Source organism: Magnolia sinica, chromosome 10, assembly GCF_029962835.1.
Source record: "Magnolia sinica isolate HGM2019 chromosome 10, MsV1, whole genome shotgun sequence".
NCBI lineage: Eukaryota > Viridiplantae > Streptophyta > Magnoliopsida > Magnoliales > Magnoliaceae > Magnolia > Magnolia sinica.
Window position 1 is genome coordinate 87058446 of NC_080582.1, and position 7537 is coordinate 87065982.

The window sequence follows — 7537 nt, forward strand, 5'->3', positions numbered from 1 at the left end:
CAAACTCATACCTCATTTCTTAAGTACCTATCAGATAAAATAGTGACACATATCAATATGTTTATTACATAAGTGATAAACAAAATTCTCAGCCACATTGATTGCACTTTTGTTGTCACAATTCACTGGCACGGTCTCATGCTGAAGCTCCAATTAATTTATCATTACTTTCAATCAAACACATTCTTTGAACACTTTTGTCACTACTTTATACTTAACTTCGATTGTATAAAGATCCAGCACAGACTGAATCTTCGACATTCAACTGATCACTGTACCTGCTAGTATAAACGAGTAACCGGAAATCAACATTCTATTATCCACACTGTGCCACCTTGATGTATGTGTTGTAAATCCACACTGTATATCAGTTTTTCCAGGTCAATTTAGGACTTGATACTATTATTGTCTATTCGCTGTTTTTTCAATTTTGTCGCGTGGTAAGTGCGGGCGTGGTAGTATTGAATTTGCGGCTCACTTCAAACTGAGCAAGTATGACACCAAGTGCGGAGATAGACATATGATCGAGATCGAATGAGATCGGCCACCTATTCAGCTATTTACTCAATATGTAAATATGATCAAGCGATATTCAGAGGGTAGGGTTCGTCCTCTGATAATGCGTTACACATTCGTCTTTCGTACGAAAGTACTTTTCAGTATAAATAAAAAGAGAAACGAGAAATGAATTCTTACAGTCGGTCATAGAGAACAGCTACGAAGCACTTTCCTAAATGAGGAGCTGAATCCAACGTATAAGACAAATACAGCTAAGATTACTAGTTGCCTGATTGACGCTACAGATTACATTATGGAATGCAAACAACAGGTGAAAAGTAAATGATTACACTATGAAATATATAACTGATTTACAAAAATGGTAAAGTGATTACACTAGGTAATGTAGAATGACAGATAATTGAAAGAATAATAGAAAGATGCGTTTGGGTTTGATTAGGTTGCTATAAGACAATTTTTCTGCCGAATTTCTCTATTATTTTACTCTAGTCATCTAGATCCTTCTCACGTTTTGACAGTTGCTATAATTGTTTAACACTATATGACCTTCTTTGCTTCTACTTCTGTCATCTGTCCTATAATCGCTTTTACTCGATTGTCCTTCAATTAACCATTTAAAAATTATTGTGACATTGCTTGATGCACTCTAGCTATACTATTGTAGGATTCTCTTTGTATATCTCTACAAATCTTCAAATACACCTTGTAAATCCATCGATCGCTTGTAACTCACTCTGGTTGATTTTCATAGGAATTAACGACAACAAGGATGAATAGTTCACAAAAATAAAATAAATCTAACTCTCGAGTGGGTCACACCAAAGGAAACAATGGTTATTTAATGTCCACCGTAAAAATAAAAATAAAAATAAAAATTCCTGCTCTCTACTATAATGTTTATTTATCATCCAACTTGTCCAAAACTTTTGTATCCCACTGGTAACTTTAATAGTTAACCACCACTGATTGTTCTTGTGGTCCACCTTAGATTTGGATCAGCTTAATTTTTTTAATTCATGCCTTAAAATAACACAGAAAAACTGATTCAACACATCCATCAAGGTAAGGAAAACACCCGCTACGGTGTGACACCTGATCAGCTCACCATTGGAAGCCAACGCTTGTGGATCCCTGAATGTTGGGGCACTATAAATTATTTGTCTTGTATCAACGCCGTCCATCCATTTTGAACGATCGTTTTAGAGTACGAGCCCTAAAATACAGCACATCCAAATCTTAGGTGGTCCACACTACACAAAGCAGTGACATTGAACACTTAATGAGGGTACTAGAATGTTTATTTGCCATCCAACCTGTTGATAAGGTCACAAATACCTGGATGAAAGGACCACACAAATATTAGCTTGATCGAAAACTTTTATGAACCCCACAAGTTTTTAACGGTCGATCACCACTGTTACCTGTGGTCCACCTGAGATTTGTATCTACTCTATTTTGGGGTTCATACCCTAAAACAGTGTGGCAAAACTGATGGATGGAGTGGATATAAGATACATACATCATGGTGACCCACAGTTAGGTAGATCCTGGGATCCACCCAAGCGGTGGATTGCATGCTGTCAGTAGGACGTGGCTACTGGACGGTGCTATGTGGGCATCCCTAAGATGTGTTTGTTTTATCCATTTTGGACGGGTCTACGCCGTTCATCCGTTATGGATCATTACTTTAGGACACAGAGCCCAAAAATGAGGTAGATCCAACTTTCAGATGGACCACACCAGGAAAATAGTAGTGATTGAATGTCCACCACTAAAAATTCCTAAGGACTACAGTAATATTTATTTGCCATCCAACCTATTGATTAGGTCATATACAGACATGGATGGAGGGAAAACACAGATATCAGATCAATCTAAAACTTTTGGCCATAAGAAGCTTTTAACGGTGCAATTACCACTATTTTTTGTGGTGTGGTCCACCTGAGATTTGGATCTGCCAACGTTGGGTCATGCCTTTAAATAAGTTCGCAAAATGTATAGAAGGCATGGTAAAACACATACATCATGGTGGGGCCCACAGAGCACCGTCCACTAGCAAGCTACTACTTACAGCTACTCATCATGGTGGGGCCCACAGAGCACCGTCCACTAGCAAGCTACTACTTACAGCTACTCGTCATGGTGGGGCCCACAGTCGCTCTCAATACGCAATCCACGTCCGATGGGGACCGATATGGAATCCCATACATACACCTGCGAAAAGATGATAATGCACTCCTCTCGTCGTGTGTACGTTGGGTAAAATGACGGTAGTGTCTTTTATCTTCGGGGCTGTTAGTAGTCATTTTCCAATGGAGAATCATTCAATGGTCTGGATTCGAACAAAAGGAGACGGTCACTGTGTAGTTGTCATACTTGTGCACCAATCGAAGTCGTTGATATTACAAGCCCATTATAGATGGGACATATCGTTCTGAAGATATTATCATCTAAGCTGTTGATCTCACAGGACCATGATTCTTAATGGTCCGGATCGGCATTACCTCATCTGAAATGGTCATGCATGTGGATGGATTGCAGTACTCCAGCGTATCAAATGGTTTTTTTATTATCAAGATCTGAGGGTTTTTGTGTACAGATCTACTCCGGTCACACCTGGAGAGTCTTCACCTGGTGATGGTCACGAGGGAGTCTTCACCTGGTGGACCTTGTGACCGTCACCGATTGAAGACTCGATCTAACGGAGTAGATTAGGTGTTGCCCGGATGAAACCTCAGTGGGTGTTACCCTTATTGTGTAGGGCCCGTCTTGATGGATATGTTGTATATCCACGCCACCCATCTTATTTTTCAGCTCATTCTAGGACATTACCCCAAAACTCAAGTAAATCCAAATATCTTGTGGACCACACTACTGGAAAAAGTGGTTAATAATCATTAAAAACTTTTTGTAGGTTACAAAAGTTTAGGGCCAGGCTGATATTTTTATTTTCTCTTCATCGAGGTTTAACTGACCTTATAAACGGGTTGGATCATAAATAAAGATTACAGATCTAGTTACGGTGGGCCCTGTGAAGTTTTTAACGGTGGATATTCAATCACCACTGTTTCCTTTGGTGTGGTCCATCTGAGATTTGGATCTGCTAGAATTTTTTTTTTATGTCCTAAATTAGGCTAGAAAATGGATCAACGGCATGGATATACGACACATCATCAAGGTGGGCCCTTCGGTAACACTAATCCGCTCCCCACCACGGGGAAACCTTTTTTATTTTTCTATTTTTTCGTCCAAATTCATGCGTTTGGTCCGTCCGAGACGGATGGGTTGAAGAGGCCATTCATGCGAAAGCCTTTCGCAGGAAGCTCCTGCGCAAGGATTTTGGGTGGGGCTCACTATGCTGTTTGTGAGAAATCCAACCCGTCCATCCGTTTTTCAGTCACATTTTAGGATATGAAACAAAAAATTAGAAAGATCCAAAACTCAACTGAGCCATATAAGATGAAACAGTGGGAAAAGGAATTCCTACCGTTGAAACCTTCATAGGCTCCACCTTAATATTTATATGCCATATAAACTGTTTATTAGGTCATTTTTAGTGGGATGAATTGAAAAAACCAAAAACTTAGACCGATACAAACCTTTCGTGGCCATATAAATATTTCAACGGTGGTCACAAAATCCCTAATGTTTCCTCTTGTGTGGACCATTTTAGTTTTGGATCCACTTTATTTTCGGTAAAATATCCTAAAATGTGACTGGAAAATGAATGGACAGGTTGGATTTCTCACAAACAGTGTTTTTCTTCTTATATATATTTTTTTTCGTCCAAATTCATGCGTTTGGTCCGTCCGAGACGGATGGGTTGAAGAGGCCATTCATGGCACATGCACCAAACATGGTAGGTGTCCACAAGATCTGGACCATTCATTGTGTTGATCCCAATACGTCCATTCCTTTCAAAAATCGGACCGTTCAACTCATCAATCAGACCACTCATTTTTCAAACGGATGCTAATAAAAACTGGCCAACAGTCTAGATACAACATATGTACCACCCTCACCTAATTAGTTTACCAGCCTAATTTTCGAGCTGGTGCGCATTCAGTTGGACCCCACCTAATGAATGGCCCAGATCTTACACATGTGCCAGGTTGGCATGTGTATCACCTTGTGCAGCCGGCTACACCACTGGGATCAACTTCACGACGGAAACCTCTCTGTTGGCCACGTGTGGCCGAAAGGAACTCTCAATAATGATGATTTTTATATTTTTCTGTTGAGATACACCTGATGAACGGGTTAGATTATATGCTTTTCTTTCATATATGGTTGCATACATTTATAAATTACAATGCATTTTATAGATCCATATATAAATTACTTTTATCTTTTTATCAAATCTTTATGGTATGCACCAGATGAGTTATAAGCTGGGCTGATTTTTGGCCCCATGGCTTAGCATCGACCAAGGCACTTGATGGATGGAGTAGATATCACATATATAACTTGCTGGGGCCCACAAGCTTGGGAGTTTTATCCTGCCAAAGAGAGAGGTGTTGCAAAAGGATGCTGGTTCATGCATGCCGAGCTGGCATATATAACCATGAGAAATTTTTACAATATGAGGTGCAAATTTCAACACCATACACCAATTATCAATTCCTGCAAGTGGGGCATATAGTTCCAAAATACAGAAAATGGATGTAATAGGTCCCACCCTTGATGGAACACACACCAAAAATCTATTATGGCGGTGGAGACAGGGACATCTCCTAATGGGAGACGATCTCTCTCTCTCTCTCTCTCATTCTCTCTCTCTCTCTCTCCTTTTCTCTCTACCTCTTGTACGGAGCAGAGTGCCTGTGACACTGGGCACATGGATATCTTTGTGCCTGGGTCTATGTGGGGTCCACAGAGATGTCAAGTGGCAAATCCATTCCATCCATTTGTTTTGAAAGACCACGTTAGGTTATGATTCAAAAAATCAGACACATATCCAAAACTCAGATGGGCCACATCAACAAAACAGTGGGAACAATAACATCCACCGTTGAAAATTTCTTGGAACTGCCCGTGATGTTTATACGTCATCCAAACCGTTCGTAGAATTATTACCACTCCAATAAATTGTTCAAACCTCACTGTTTTGTTTGGTATAGTTCACATGAGTGTGGATTAGCCTGATTTTTAGAATCATATCGTATTGTGGTCTTTTAAAATAGATATACGGAGTGGATTTATCATGGACTTCTCTATGGGCAGCACACAACTTCGGGCATAGAGATATCTCTATGCGCAGGTCATGATCATAGGCAATCTGTTCCTCTTATACGTGTACGAATATACGGTCCAATGAAGGCCTAGTTTTCTAAGTTTTGCTACCATCTCTCTCACATGGTGACCATGTTGTCTATATAACTAGGGGTCATAGTTAGAAAGTAGTATTCCATTATTTTCATATTCTATGGTATTTTTTGGTGCTGGATTTTTTGTACAGGTGAGAGATATGTAAGATTTGTATTTTTATTTTTCTTGTATTAGTGAAGATAAAAGTTTTATATTCTTATCTGTAGAGTAGGTATATTGCCAAATCATATAAATCGTGCCTCTTATCTCCTACTCTTATCTCCTATTTTGATTTAACACTTTTGGCTTTTGTTTGGCTCCATTTCTTTTATGTTTCGGCCTCATCTATATTGTTCAAGTATGGGTGTTTTTTCACAACAAAACCTTTTATATTAGGAGATAAAATAAACCTATGTTAAGACCTTTTTGTTGAGGGTCGTGCGAAAGTAAATCCAAATCCAATTGAATAAGATAAAATCAAACGTAAACCAAACATATAAAGAACATGAATTTTATGTGAAAAAATTCCTTACAGAAAAAAATCACAGCACAAAGCGACAAACAATCCACTATGAAAACAATGTTACAAGAGATTGATGGACTTACTGATCCAAACAACCTCAAAAAATCTCATTGAAAACCCTAACAATACTCTTAAACCCTTATGAATGTTTTAGAGAACCCGGCCCTAACCATGCCATAATCCCTATTACACCCAGTATATACACTACCATAATTGAAATAGGAAACAAATCGTGCATTACACAGAACTACACACCTTCGATAAGACCTTAGATGTTATTGACAACTATCAAAGACCAATTGATGATATTAAAGATCTTTCAATGCCTTCGAGTAGCAACTTCTAAAATTATCCAGCAACCAACTAGTATTTTTTCACATTTTCTAGATGAAATCAAGCATCTATTAATAGTATCGACATCATCGACATCTGCTCAATGTGATCAAGTGATCTGTTAAGACATCAACAAACCCTATTACAAACCAATTAAAAATATTATACAACAATTTCAACTATAATTGTTTATATATCCGGGCATAAAATCAGAATATTTAAACTCTACATTTGAATCAATTTTTTGTGGTGCATAATCCGTCGACTACGGTGTGACTTATCAGAACAATGGTCTTATGACTGAACCATGGCCCACCTGTTAGAATTCAAACCAGTGTATACCAAGCAAATTAAGATGCAAGGACACGTACTATATAATTTCTCGGGGACCACCACTCGATGTGAATATATAATGGTGCATCTTCCGTCAGCATGGTGAACTTCTCACCAACTCACTCATGGGTGGGAATTCACCTACTTGTGAGTGCAATGCATGTGATGGTAGCATTACCCATTTCAACTGCATTCCACGTGTTAGACCACGATTTTGGTGGGTCCCACAATACAAATGGTGCGTGCCTCTGATTGAAGCTACACTTGCCAACCTAGAATAATCCGTTTTGGCACATCTGAGCCATACATCATGTGGGCCACACTGCATAAATTATCTATAGCTAGAAAATTGGACGTGTGGCTACTGTTTGGGAAGGCCGGTTACATGGTGGGGTCCACCTGATACACGGGTCGGATGTCGTACAAACACGATTCTCGTGGTGGTTGGATGTGGAGAGGTGTGTGTGGTCTGAGAAGGCCCAAGAGAAAAAGGTTAGTGCCGATAATATATATATATATATA